Source organism: Colias eurytheme, chromosome 6 (genome assembly GCF_061535395.1).
Source record: "Colias eurytheme isolate Ceu_HAF_F1 chromosome 6, ilColEury1 Martin Lab GWU primary, whole genome shotgun sequence".
Lineage (NCBI taxonomy): Eukaryota > Metazoa > Arthropoda > Insecta > Lepidoptera > Pieridae > Colias > Colias eurytheme.
Window position 1 is genome coordinate 7,835,290 of NC_142985.1, and position 15,703 is coordinate 7,850,992.

At 35.5% G+C, this 15,703-nt stretch overlaps 1 long non-coding RNA gene across 1 annotated transcript; it reads left to right on the top strand.

The window, feature by feature from the left end:
• Positions 1 to 12,860: 12,860 nt before the first annotated feature.
• LOC149907814 (uncharacterized) lies at positions 12,861 to 15,048 on the top strand. Its single transcript, XR_016456847.1, has 3 exons — positions 12,861 to 13,454; positions 13,897 to 14,033; positions 14,861 to 15,048. It is a non-coding gene; the product is annotated as an uncharacterized LOC149907814 (long non-coding RNA).
• Positions 15,049 to 15,703: the final 655 nt, after the last annotated feature.

The following is a 15,703-nucleotide window of genomic DNA, read 5'->3' on the forward strand; positions in this document are numbered from 1 at the left end:
AACTGTAACATTGAAATGAACATAAAATTGACAGAAAACAAGGTAATTAATTACAAGCCATACCGGATGTCCTTTCATGAGAGAGAAGTGGTAAGAAATATTGTGGCAGAGTTACTTGAAGCTCGTATAGTGGAGAAATCAACTTCGCCTTATGCAAGCCCTGTACTGCTAGTGAAGAAGAGGGATGGGGGCTATCGCATGTGCGTTGACTATCGAGCATTGAACAAAATTACCGAAAAAGAAAGATATCCCCTACCTGTTATTCAAGATCTACTGGACAGACTTGTTGATAAGACAATGTTCTGTTGTTTGGACCTGGCGAATGGCTATCACCAGATTAAAATAGCAGCAGACTCGAGACCTTACACGGGTTTCGTCACACCTGATGGTCATTTTCAATACCGGATGATGAGTTTTGGGCTTTGTAACGCTCCCGCCGTATTTCAGCGGGCCATGAATGAAATACTTGCTCCTGTTATTCATGAGTGTGCGGAGGTATACATTGATGACGTCATAATTTGGGGTAATGACGTCTCTAGTTGTCTGGACAATCTCAGGAAAGTTTTAGAGTTGATTGATGCTGCTGGTGTCAAATTGAAGCGGAGTAAGTGCTCATTTCTTACCAAAACTGTAGAATATCTTGGACATGAGATCCATGGAGGAGAGATACGACCATCTTCTCACAAAATAACAGCTGTTGCGGACTTCAGGGCTCCCAGTAATGTCCACGAGCTTCGTCAATTCTTAGGGTTGGCGAGCTACTTTCGCAAGTTTATTAAAGGGTTTGCTACAATTGCGAAACCACTTACAATGTTGACCAAGAAGACTGCTGAGTGGAGCTGGGGTACCGAACAGACTGAAGCTATGGAAACATTAAAGAGGGTACTTACTTCTGATCCAGTCCTTGCAATTTATAATCCGAATCGTGAAACACAGATCCATACTGATGCTTCGAAGTTGGGTCTGGGTGGAGTGCTACTACAGCGACAAGAAAATGGCGACTGGAAAGCTGTTGCTTACGCGAGCAGACAGACCACAGCTACTGAGGTAAATTACCATAGTTTCGAACTTGAGGCGTTAGCTGTCGTCTTTAGCATTCAAAAATTCAAAGTGTACGTAACGGGCATCAAATTTCGAGTTGTGACAGATTGTTCAGCTCTGCGACTGGCATGGTCAAAAAGAGACTTGTCACCTCGCATAGCGCGTTGGTGGCTTGATCTGCAAGAATATGATTTTGACGTGGAGCATCGACCTGGGACATCTATGGTACACGTGGACGCGCTCAGTCGAAATCCTATTACAATTAAGCATATCGAAGAGAAGGATTTTATTAACGCCTTACAAGATGCTGATGAGGATATTCAGTCAACTATTACGAATTTACACTTGGAGTTAGACGCTAATAAACACAAAAAAGAGGGGTTATCTAAGGACTACAAAATTGTAAACGAATTGTTGTGCCGTATTGTGGATGGTTCTGCTAAGCCTGTTGTGCCTAAAAGCGCGAGATGGCATATCATGAAGACCTATCACGACAACAATGGTCATTTAGGTGTAGAAAAGTGTCTGGAGGCTATTCAAGCCAAATATTGGTTTCCTAAAATGCGGAAAAGTGTAGAACGGTATGTGTCAAGCTGCATTGGTTGTCAGTTCGCCAAGAAACCGACTGGTAAACAGCCTGGGCTCTTACACCCGATTCCAAGAGCTCCTGTGCCTTTCGACACCCTACATGTCGATCATTTAGGGCCGTTTTGCAAAAGTAATGGAAAAACTTATATTTTTGCTCTGATAGATGGATTTACAAAGTTTGTGTGGCTAGAAGCTGTTGCCAGCGCCAATGCAAAAGGAGCTATTACTGCCCTAAATAGGATAATTCAAGTTTTTGGTTATCCCACAAGGATAGTGAGCGACAGAGGCACGGCATTCACCGGACGCGAATTTAAGGAATATTGCAGTGAGTTCGGAATAAAGCATGTTCTGAATGCCGTGGCGACTCCACGTGCGAATGGGCAGGTTGAGCGCCTGAACCGCACCATTCTTAATTCGCTAACCGCTCATATGGGCGAGGAGCAAAAAGGGTGGGATAAATACCTGCCTAAAGTACAGCTAGGCATCAACTCGACCGTGAGCCAAGGGACTGGCAAATCGCCGTTGGAGCTATTATGTGGTTTGAGACCCCGTTTAGCTGGGGATATACAGGGAGCGTCATATGCGCCATCAGAGATAGCCCCGAACAGAGAGGAAGCCTCCCGCAAAATTATTGATAACGCCGCACGAATGAAACTGCGGTATGACAAGGGTCGTCGTGCTAGTTTACCAATTGCAGTTGGTAGCTTAGTGATGGTTGAGCGAAAAATTATGCGACCAGGGTTGTCCAGTGGCAAGTTGATCCCTAAATACGCGGGACCATATAAGGTTACTGCAGTTTTGCCTAACGATCGTTACGAAGTCACGTCAGCTGCTAAGGGCAAAAAAAGCCTATAAAAACATAGTGGCACGTGACAAACTGAAGTTATGGCGAGCTCGATGTGAGTCGTCATCTGATGATAGCGCTACCTAATGGTGTATTAAATTATTATCAATGAGCAGTTTCTTTTGATTGGTTACTGCGTTGCATATATTGTGCCAATTAAAGTAGTTTGCCTATGGGGCCTTATACATTTGATTTTTATGTAAGAATTATGCCTCCGGGGCCTGTCACTGTCCGCAGTGGTTACCTCCGAGTATCTGATACAATACTTGCCTCTGGGGCCTAGTGTATTTGTTAACACTTGTTTTCGGAGCCTGTTCACACTGAAATAACTTATGTTGCCTGAGGGGCCAAAGCATCATTGTCGTGTTGTACGCTTGCCTTAGGGGCCTTAGCATAGTGAGCCAATGTCTTGTTTGCCGTGAGGGGCCTCAGCATTAACTAATATCCTTTTGCTTGCCTTAAGGGCCTCAGCATTGACAACGACTCGGTTGCTTGCCTCAGGGGCCTTAGCACTATCACCGAAGCCTGCGGTTGCCTCAGGGGCCTCGCAGAGTTGGCTTGCCTCAGGGGCCTTGGCAATATCAATAAATCCTGCATTGCCTTAGGGGCCTCGCAGAGATGGCTTGCCTCAGGGGCCTTAGCAATATCAACGAATCCTGCATTGCCTTAGGGGCCTCGCAGAGATGGCTTGCCTCAAGGGCCTTAGCTGAAGAGCTGCCGAAGCTGTCCGTTCGAGAAGCAAGAATCGTCGTGTCCGCGGGAATGAGTGAGTTCCTGTGGCCGGCCGGGTGAGCTTCCTTCGGGGACCGAAGGGTTGCAGGATGGCCGAGCTGTTAGATGAAATCAAGAACGCACATCACTAGTCGCGGCCACGTCCCCTCCCTAATGCTGGAGATGTCAGTCTATTGCGCGGGAAGAAAGCAGTGTGACGCGATATTCCGTTTGGATATATTAAAAGCTATTAATTCATTAAAAGTCTTTATTTAATATCTTATTACAACTTACTTACGTCTTCACTATTTACAAACAAAATACAGTTACCAAATTTTGTATGTAGACATTTCTACAAAAGCCTACTGAAGTACTGAAGAAAATAAAATCCATTTTTTCCATATTTTTTACTTAACAAAATCTTATACAAAACACGCTTTAGCTTGTGCCTATCATTAATAAAACATTTTTTAAGTTTAATAAAAAACATTGATGAGTAAAGAAATTTAGAAATGTGAAAAGAAAATAAGGCTCGAGGTTAATTAGATTTTTAATTTATTCACAAGAAATAGACTCGGGCTATTCCACGAGCAGCGCGAACTTTATATCTTTAATAATAATGAGTTTGGGTACTAAAACTACTGTTTAAATCTCCACTAAAATGAATCATATTTTGTTCGCGTTGCTACGTATTGTCTTTTTACAAAAGATAATGAATTGTGGAACTTTCTGATTACAAAGGGGCAAAAACTCTATCTTTTCAGTTTGCACTTTGCTATAAGTAATTTTTTATAGGTAAAGTAGCTCACTGGTTCAAAATTAGTTGGTCATAAGTTTGTGAGATAGAAAATTTGTTAAGTCAGTTATTTAATAAATTTTTACGCTCACTAAGTAATAGTAGAAGAGCGTCAATTTATTTATCAAAGACTACTAGCGTCTATAGAGACTGCAGGAACGATAACTTACTGTCGAGTCGATTGGACAGCTAAAGCTCTGCCACAGATACATAAAATATTGCAATCTGGGATTTGGGTCCGCTCGAAAATGCAGTCCCGAAGCGACAGCGTCTTCCCGACCACTATCCTGAATTTTCATGTTCAAACCTTATCTAAGTAGTTAGGCTGTATCTAGGTTCACAAATCTTCTTAACTGCAGCTATGTGCATGTGTTCTTCATTATTATATCGTCACGTAAATTCAAGACTCCGTTTTCCCGCGAGGTCAGATCTCTGATATGCGACGTGCATAGTTAAATGCATGATGCCAGTGAATTGTATTAACAAATATCTGAACTTTTGACTGTATAACTTTCGATAAACTTTTTATCTTTGTCAGTAGTTCGGTACGATTAAAGCTCCACTGCCGGCAAAATAATTAAAGAGGTCAGGATAAGACTAAGGAATTTCTAAGACCTAAGTAAAAATTTTACTTTCTGGCACACTAAAAGGCTCTTACGTTTCTATTAAGCGATTATCTCTAAATGTCTTTTTCAGAATTCACATTTTCACATTTTCGTGATTGCGCTTTGTAGAGATGAGTGATGTATTCAATTCGTTGTTCAAATTTCAATTCAAAGAATCGTACTATGAACTTTAAATATTTAAACAGATGGACTAACTTTTCAGACAATACTAACGCTTCAGGGAAATACATCATGTCAAACGTTGTTATGTAAAATATAAGCACGTTAATAAAAGCGGTTATCTACTACAGGTACCTATGTTTTTATAATTTATTTTATTTAATAGTCGACGCTTAAGTAAAAAATAGAGAGCACTTTGTTTTTTTTTTTATTTAATGTCTTTAAAATTACTTTACAACGACTACACATGGAACAACAAAACCACCAAAGGTATGTTAAGCTCTACAAAAAGTCAATACTGTATTTCTTTATTCAATACTCTCGAGAATATCATAAATCTATCAATATAATCTGCACGTAACAATAATTACACTAACAATTGAATACACTTTCTCCATACCATATATAACGCGGAAATGATATAAACAATATTCAATGAGCCTTCCTCTGCAGCGGCCAACATCGACATTTACAAGTACAACTTGAAATATGTGTTGCATTTCATGGACAGTGAGTACTTAAATGTCAGCGTAAAAGCTTGTATGCAACGAATTTAAACAACGGGCTTACGTTTGCAGCTCCACTGTAAATTTCACCCTCGGTAAGTGTTTCGTTGTGAAACCTGCTGAAATGTTATATTAAAGTAATTTTTATCTAGGTACTCGTATATGCTACCTATACGTATAGTGTGATGCATGGTTGTTGGTTTATATCACACTACACATCTAAAGCGCGAGTGACTTTTACAAACGACGTTGCAATACTATTTATGAAGCAAAATTGTGGACGCTGTTAAAATGCGAATGATATTACAATTACCACTTTATTCACTTACAGCAGTGAACAATGCATAATTTTCATATTTAACTCTAAATTTTAATATAACTGACCATAAATTAAGAACATAATTTCATAACGCAACTTAAACTTTAAAAGTTTTACATAATCCTGTCGTTTGCTTAAGAACATTACACAACGAAATAATGGAAAGTTTATATGTAAATTGAATTCGCATTGATCAATCGTATAAATAAATATTCGTGATAATTACCGACAGCGCTTGTATCGCAAATGTCAAGAAGGCAAGGTTTAGTAGGTAGGGGGTCGCGGGTCACAGCGCATCTTCCTTGTTCTATTGGTCGACTCACGTAGCAACGTCGTGTAAATGCAACCCGACATTTCGTCTAAATGTTTGTATTTTATTTACGTATGTGATCGGATTTGCTTTAAAATGCTTTTATTTTAGTAGGAGAATAATTTCGTTTTAATTTTCTTAATTTATATTATTTTTCTTTAATTTTCGTTTTATTATGTATGAGAGTTTACAAAAAGGTTGTCCAGTATTATAACTAGATGGTCAAGTAAAAGCCTGAAGGTTTTTATATTTTGATTTATATTTTTACTGAGCTAGGTTAAAATTTTTTGGTCATAAACTAAATATTGAATATTAATTTGTAACTTTATACCTATGATTGTGTCGACTTAAACTTTATAAATAGAAAGCTTTTTCTGGATATAAATATTGCACTTATAATTTAATTTGAAAACGTTAGAAGGTAGAAGTCAAAGCTTTCATAATTAAAAAAACATACCACCGTAAGTTCATAATAAACACAAATATGTACGCTATAGGCTGGAGGCGATTATAAAATTAAGTTAATTGGACCTCACCTTCGCTGCAACTTCACGTTCAATGTTAGTCGTATAAATACTGCTCAATTACGCTTTGCAATCATTTTTTATTCAAGAATCTAAACCCTATTGAATTTTTATTTGGTATACATAGTCCTTTGCGTTTGCAAATAGTCCAGGATATAATAATTACAATAGTATTATAGTAGCAAAACACTGACCGCTTTCTTAAAACTTTCAGTTTCATTTTAAACGTACAATTGCGTACGGTCGGTAACTTTATGTAGAGTTTTTAAACATCAATGAGTTCACGACACGAGATAAAAACATGCTCATAGCATCGAGATATATTACTAGAGGGGTTATTCCAAACAAAAACATTGCGCGCGGCCGATGTGGTGGGGTACGTGTGGAACGAGCGAGGCGTGGCTTCAAGTTCAAAGATTAAGCAATGCGTGCAGATGCGACACATTGTGCAATCTGTTTACTCGGTACTATCTGGTGGTACTGATACTAGGGAATTAATAAAACGAGGATTTTATATTAAACTATGTATTTTAATTTCCTTTAAATAACATCAATTTATTAAGCTTTTGTCGTTTTGTGTAGTAATCAATAGTTTTATCAGTTTTTGCTTCATGATGTAATTTAAATGGATACGATGATTCAATGTTGATGGCGTTTACGTATAAGAAACTCACATTTTGAAAAATCTCACGCGAGATTCGAGGATGGGGGAGGGGTTGAATAAATTCTCACGACATCTCACCAGGGGGGGAGGGAGGTGCAGAAAATTTTAAAAAACACCTCACGTAATTTATGGACGCCCCCTTACTCGATCACAATTTTTGTAACTTTACTATAAACGGAACTACATTTAAAAATATACTTTATTTATTGAGTTATAAGGTTGCTTCCATTCTGTTTATTTACATTCTCAAAAACATCAATCGCTGCAGAGGTGGCTTGCGACAAAGGCGGCTTGTGTCAAAGGCCTCGGCGATATCATTTAAGAACATAATATTATGTACTTTAGGCAAACTTGTTATAAGATCTATTTTACTTTCTTATTAGTCCATTTGACAAGGATATTGGGTAAGATACCTATTGGAATAATTTTATTATTATGTATGTACTTATTAAATCCGCGAATAAAAAAAATTTTTAGTCGTGAATATAGAAATTGGGTCGCATTTTTTTAATCCGCGAATAGTAAAAACACGAATAAAGGAAGCGCGATTAAGGAACTTTTACTGTATTAGTTTCTGTGAATGTTGTGTTTATTTGTAATTGTTGTGCATAATAATTTATAAATCCTATTGGAACAACTATTGATTAGGCTTTTTTTAATAAATAAAAATAGGTAAATAAATAAATATTACTTAATATAACCTACCGTTTTACTTTGCGTAGTCGGGTAAAAGTATAAATATTTAGGTACTACACCACGGTAATCTTTCCTAGTAGATATTGTATATACATAGTTAAAAAAATCCAGTTACATTTTTTTAACAGACTCATCGATAGTGTCACGTCTGTGCTGTTAGTCTATGAAAAATGGCGCGAAACGCAGAACGCGTGGTGATTTTTCGCAAAATGATAACAATATTAGTAAAATGCATGACTTACTCATAATAAAGAAACTTACTGGTGAAAAGTCACTCCTCGGGCTTTGTTTGTATTATGGGAACTGTTAAAACAATATCTAAGCAAACACGAAGGCATTTTGAACAGAGCAATAACACGTGTTGACGCGGCAAGCGGGGGGCACAGTCCGACACAGACTAAAGAGACTTGTGATTCTTACCTCTAGCTCGTGTTAAAGAGAGTGTAGTAGCGATCGCCTCTCTAGTACGTAGTACATTCTATCTCGATGGCTCATAGTTGATTTGAGAAACCGGCGCAGGCGGTTCGAGTGGCGTCGTCATTTCTCGTTTGTTTACGCTCGTCATAAATATTTTCTGTCCTTCTCTATCTCATGGGATAGACGATATGCTGATCAGATCAGTGAACCGAAATGAAACAGAAATAAGCCTTTTTCATCCGGTGGTCGAGTGCGGTAAGAAACCGGTTTTGTGTTGTTACTTTTTAGTCCTTACAAACAGAAACACATGCATACATAATTTGTAAGAGCGCTTGCATCGTGTTTTATGTAAGGGGCCGAGCTTATAGCTTTGGAAGGAAACTGTTACTGAACGGAAATGGACACGGTCGGTGCGGCTATTAGAGAAGGGAGCTGTCGTTAGTATTGCGACAATTTTTACTAAATTACCAGTTATAATTGCTTGAAATTAAAAATAAATGTGAAAGTCCAAAACTATATTATAATAAAAATGTACGCAGGATATAGGCGATATAGGATTTATCATTAATAATTACAGTAGACTGCATTTTATTACGATAATACCAGTGTTTTATTTTACACTAACTGTACATCTCTGGTTTGTGGTACACTGTCGAAGATTGGTTGTAACATCATCATCAACATCAACTCAGTAACGTTTATGGAAAATGCACAACACTTTGCTGAAGATCATCACATGATCTTATAACTAAAGGACATACGAACACACACTTATTTTTGGGTATTAAAAAGTTAACAAGTTAATATTGCGAAAGTTAATTTTGTTAAGGTTAATTTTGCGAAAAAGCGAAGCAGATTTAAATCGATCCGTGTAACTATCCTGGCGAAATATCTATGTAAAATATTTTTTCCTTAAACACTAATTGACGTGGGAACCTCCAAACAATGTTTAACAACCATCATCCTAAACACATAATAAACGGACACATTTTACCTTGCCTAAACAGAAACTTTGGTTCAGGGTCAAGGGCTTGACCTCTCATAATGTATGAGAAGCTCTCGGGGACTAATATGGCATACTTTAAATTGTAACATTACAGGAGTGGGGTTGTTAGCGTGATGGTTTTTGGGGACAATTGCAAGACTTGACATTTCAGTCAGGGACAAGAGGCCGTTAACGAGAGCGGTTGTTTGTTTTCCCACGACTCTTGAGTCTCGATGGGAGGACGCGCCGGAGAAGTTGACCGACCGACCGCACAACAGCAGATTTGCCAAATCTAATTGCTCGTGAATTTACAAACAATGTCATTACAAAGCCCCTAAGTGGGTGATTATGCTTAAACGTTCCGGTCGTACATTTCTCGTATACGTAGTACCTACGACACGTTTTAACAATTAGAGGCACATGCATGATGCAAATGATACTAAATCGCAAGCATGTGAATTAGATTTTTACGTAGGTAAGTAGTAAATATTATGCGCTGGTTCTTAAAATCGAATAGTGAATTTTTGAAAGTAAATATGGTAATATATTATAGGATAATAATTATGAAATGTTCGATTTTGTGGTAAGCTAGAACTTTAGATAGCTATCTGGATTTGTTTGTTTTCATATTTTGAAGCTAGCATAATTCTATTACGCTTATTTGTAAGGAATCTCCAACTGATATTATAGCGAGGAAAGATTTTGTTTATTTTTATGATTACAAATACAAACTAACTGGATTTAAAAAATATTTTACCATTAGCAAGATACGTCTTTACCGAATACACAGGCAAAAAGAAAGCCAAAGCCGGTGCAAGCGACTGGCATATTTATAACTTGTTAAATTGAAGTTGTATCCCAATAGTGCGCTAAAAAGTTTATTGAGAATGTTTTTCCAGCTCACCAAATAATACATACAGAAGTTATTACTTATTATCCATACTTAAAAATAAATAACTAAAAGAAAAGTACTTACCAGTGAAGATCAAGAAAAATTTTCATCAATAATACATAAGTTATGCAAACTAACACACTAAGTAATGTCCACTCCAAGTAAAATAAGCTATATTTATTAAGTAACGCGATATGGTATATTTCAAATGTGAAAGAAAAACTTTAACAAACTTTGATTTAATATAAATAAGTTCAATGATTTAATTTCTCTGATTCTAGATCAGTCTATTATAAGCACTTTAATCCTTTCACTTTAGATTGCATACGATACAGTTACGAAGCAATATTTTCAACAGCGGGACACTATTTTGTACACGTCTGTCAGGCAGGGCAGCTCATACGACACTGGGCGGGCGGCAATTGTCACCGCCCGCCCTTGGACTAAGTTCATAGCAACTGACTTTCTGTTGGCAGCAAAAGCTTATTTCTTTTTAATGCAATTTAAACTTCTACGAAACGGGAAAGTTTTAGTGAATCGACAATAAGAGAAATAAGAGTTTGCTAGAAATATTTTTACATCGTATACATTTTGTATTGAAAAAAAAATATACAAGTTTTTCAATGGGCTGAGAACTCACTCACAGCTCACTGTAATAAATTGTTGGTATCAATTACTTTTTTCATCGCTCAGCGTGTTTGTGGAAAAAAGTGATTTATCTTCGTAGGGAATTGAGTCACTCGCTTCCGAACTACTTCAAATAAAATAACATTTTCGTTGCAATCTTGCTAGTAAAACTCATGACTCTTTATCTTACTTTTGCTATTGATTTTAAATTCATGTACCTTATTTTAAAGCGAGAGCTGATTCACCTTTGGTTACGCTTGACCAATGGTGAATAACAATCAGACACTAATCGGTTTGGCATTCGGAAATACAACATTTGATAACTTTTTCACATTATATTTCTAGCCATTCGTACCGACTACCGAGTCGTAAATCATGGAAGCTTACATGGAAGTGTCAAATTAGCAGAAAGAATATTGATATGAAATTAATAAGTTCCTGAATTCTCTTATATTATATATTTCATCAACTTCTATTGACGGATACGTTAGGCTTACACAAGATACTTAATTAGAACTTTTGCAACCCTAACACGCTCTACAAACTAGATCCAGGCACTTGGTTCATGTGTTGAATACACAACATCTTGAAATAGGCAAGCCTAAGACTGTAAAACTGTTAAAGTATAAATTGTGTATAAGACGAATCAATGTCAGGATGTGTAGGACACAAAACGATGATATCTTGATAATTATTATGCTACACATGATTTTTTCTTTCTTGACATTGTTTCAAATGTAGAATACATTGATCAAATCTTCCACGTATGTTCACAGTACGATAACAGGATGAAAGTAATTATAGAAGTTATAAAGTGTCCGCATCTCTCTCTCTATATCTGGCCACGAGTACGCATTACGTAAACAACAACTCGTATATTGTTTAAATTCGATTCGGAAAATGTAAACAAGGTCGCCACAATTCAGGGCAAGACTGCTTGTAAAGTTATTTCAGTTATCCGAGGATCGACATCGAATGATCCAGTTTGGAATTTGAGTTCCATGTTTGACAATAGCCTGTAGCAATGGACGGAAATTAAACTAACATTTCGAAACCTCATTGATATCGTATTTCTGCCCACCAGAGACTAAAGAGCAGTAACAGCCCTTTTGTGATTTTTCGTTTTATTAGTGATTCTGAAAGCGGGTTTCTTAAGCTTTCTATTGAATTAACTTACTTATTTCTAAGACTATAAGAATGGTTTTTATTTAACAGTTTTCACTTACTGCAAACGAAAAAAATTAACAATTTGACGTGATTTCCCAACTAAAATACAGTATAAATTATACTGCAGATTAAATTTTAAGGTTTCATAACTAAAATGCAGTAAGCAATATAATTTTACAGTTCTTTAGATAGTTTTATATTTCTGGAAAAAAATTAAAAAAAAAAATTAATACGCAGTAAAATTTACCGCCATACAAGCTATTTTTACTGCAAATTAAGAAAATACAATTTATTGTCACGAACTCCCAACTAAAATGCAGTAAAATCAAAGCTTGTCGCATTTTAGTTGTGAATACTTAACATTCTTTTATCATTATAAACTGACTAACACGCAGTAAAATACAGCATTACTGCAGATTAGTTTGGATAGCATAATGACACAGATATGATTATTCCTAGCTAAAGTGCAGTTAATGTTTTAAATACTGCAACTGTGAACTAGCTATTTTTCTTACTGCACTAGTAAATTGAACACTTTTTTCTTAAAAAACTAACTAAAATGCAGTATTTTTTTGACCTTACTGCATGTTAGTTGGGTTTCTTGACAAAATAACTGATCCAAACGCAGTAATAGGGCTTTTTGCTGCATTTTACTAAGTTTAAAATGGTATTTTTTACAAAAAAGGCTATGCAGTAATAGGCACCAAAAAGAATAAATGGCCATAATAAATTCAGTTATTAAGATATATTTTTTTTTATTGCTTTAACGTGTGAACCTATGCCTTTACAACCTTTCTGCATTCAAATTTTTTTGCTTATCATTCTGTTGATTTTTTAAAATCAATTCTTAACTTTAAATGCGTTTTACTCGAAATCGTGATTTTGCTGTTACTGCACTTTAGTGTATGGTGGGCAGATTTACTTTTGTTATTGCAAATAAAAATCTGTATAATTGAAGACATCTTGTTAAATGCTTTAAGGCGAAATGAGACCCAAAACAGACGTTTCGAGCGCACGGAGAATTATTTTTTTTCTTCAAAAACTTTGAATTAGATTTTTTTTATTTATCGATTTATTTAATTGAAGAGTTTGTTTAGTGACGTTTGGGAACCGAAACACGATTGACAAAATTTGCCTCGATAGAAAAACGTTGTGAAGTTGCCCAAAAATTAAACGGTGAATCAATTTCATTTGGACAATAGTAAAGTAATATCAATGAAACTTTATCCACATCCACTTCCATTCAATTCTTGAGGGACGTACGGGATTAGATTTTTCAATTAATACATCAGTAATTTAAAAAAAATATATTTATAAACTATGATCAAAAAATTGCGCGCAGGCCGGTCGCTTCCGCCGTTCCGCCTCCTGTTAGTCGACGCCAACGCGTCTTAGAGAGCAGTCCTGTACAACTTTTTCGCGCGGTGCCGTTGTCTACTCGCATACGTGATTTAGTGTTAGTGTTACTAAAGTTTTTCATAAACATGGTGAATTTTGGTGGCCAAAACATTGATGGTGAGAACATTAGGAATAAAATGTTGCGAAGGCAGATGAAGAAACTACAATTATTGAATCTAAATAGGTAAGTTTAATGTTTATCATGCTTATTTATATTTATTATGTCTTTAGGTCGCTACAAGTCTTAAGATTTCAACTTCAAATATTTTGATTTCTAGGTACCTATATGTTTACAAGTCTAAATTGAGAAACGCATAAATGAAAATTTGATAGTTATCTTATTTGTAATAAGTAATATTATTTTAGTCATATTCTGAGATTTCATCTTCCTATAATTTGATTACTAGGTACCTATTTATGATTTTTGTACTAGTACATATATGTTTACAAAGTTTGAATTTAGCAACGCACAAATCAAGATTTTATAATTTTATGCACTCTGTCTTTATTTTTATTTATAATTTTATTATTATTGGTATAAATAGGTAATGTTTTAGTTGTTTTTTGAGATTTCATTTTCCAATAAATATACTACTGATTTGTGTATGTATGTTTATTTCTAATAGCGAAGCGCGACCACGAAAAATCCGATGTGCAGCTTGCAAGCCAGGACGCAATAAAGACACGTTGGTCTTTTAGACCAACCATGATTACCAGAAAGTGATATGGATCTTCAGACAGTTTCACATAGTACTTTTTTTGTGTAAGTTTATTCTTATGTCATTTATTTATAAGTCATAAGATTGAAGATAGTGGAATATTTCAGACTAGTGTAAGTTATCACTGACGGGTAGGTAATTACCAGTGAGATCAGAAACAATTTTTATTTCAACCCTATTGCGTATAACTTTTTTTTTTTATTGTATTATAACTATTGTCTGAGGTCTTTCACTGCACCGGTAATTGTAATTTTTTTACTTATTAGATATCATGCTATTTTAGGCTTATTGCTGATCTACTAACAATTCTATACACATGTGAGCAATCCCAAGACAAGGATTAGATCTAGACAGGATTATATAAAGGATATTTATTTATACATATATCAATTCGAATGAATGTATGTATGAGTAATTTTTTTATTTGTTTTTATGAATACTATTTGCATATTATGCATAAGCATAATTACTTATAAATTTTATATAAAAAATATTTGAAAAATTTGTAACTATGAAGTATGTAGGTAACTAAGCCGACAAACGACTTTTTTACGAGCTAGGACAATAGAGCGATAAACGAACAGACACAGCTGCGAAATTTTTTACTAATTTTTATAAAAGCACTTGTTATAATAATTGTGGTCAACCGTAAAATTTTGCAAACAAAAGAACGATTTTCTCAGAAAGTTTGCTATGTATGACGCCGACAATCGAGTTTATTACGGGCTAGGATAATAAAGCGACAAAGGAACGTACACAGCTGTGCAATTTTTTCTAGTTTTGATGACAGTATCTTTATAATAATCGTGGTATTATAAGAGGTATTATCAATTAATTTTTCTCCTATTATAACTTATTATGGTTGTTTCAGCACCTCAATGTACAAGGATAGCTCGAAGTAACGGGCAAGAGACATATTTATTTACGGAACAAGGAGAAGAAGTCGTATCAAGAAGATAAACATTGGAACAATAAAATGGTAACAAAACCAGCATTCGAAAATATCTGATGTATAATAAGTATAATAAGTATATCAAAATGTCGGATATATTTATTCAAAAATAATCAAAATTTTTAATAATATTTTTTTGTCTATTATTGTTTTTTTTCAATAAATATGATATAAAAACAAAAACCCGTTTTTTTTAATCTTTTAAAACCGATAATAATGTAAAAAAAAACAAACGTAAATAGCATTATTCTTTTACGTATGTATTTTTATTATCATATTGTACGTAAAGTCCCCATGTCGAAAAACTATAAAATTTGTTTACAAAGATTTGAAAATAAGCTAGTAACGTAGGTAGCGACAATTCTAACAATAACAAATATGTAATTACATCATAAAATAATTTAGTCACAAGCTCAGTTTTTGTAATCAGATTTGTACCAATTAAAAATCGACCTTCGTGCAAAGGAACAAAGGTCGATTTTTCTACTTCGATGGGCCCGGCAACGAAAAGACGTTGCCGGATCGCTTTACTCAGCTTTAACCGCGCGAATATAAGAATATAAGTAAAGTTCATTGAACCTCCGTTAGTTCCGTATGTTTCCGTCATCTATTCAGTAGTGTGGCGTGGCGAGGGGATTTTTGTGAAGCGTCCCGCGCGCTATTATGCTCCACCCAGGGGGCGTAGCCCAAAAGGTGCACAAGCATGATTGTATTTCGTCTTAAACAAATTCACGATGAGATCGGACATAGTGACCGTGTTAG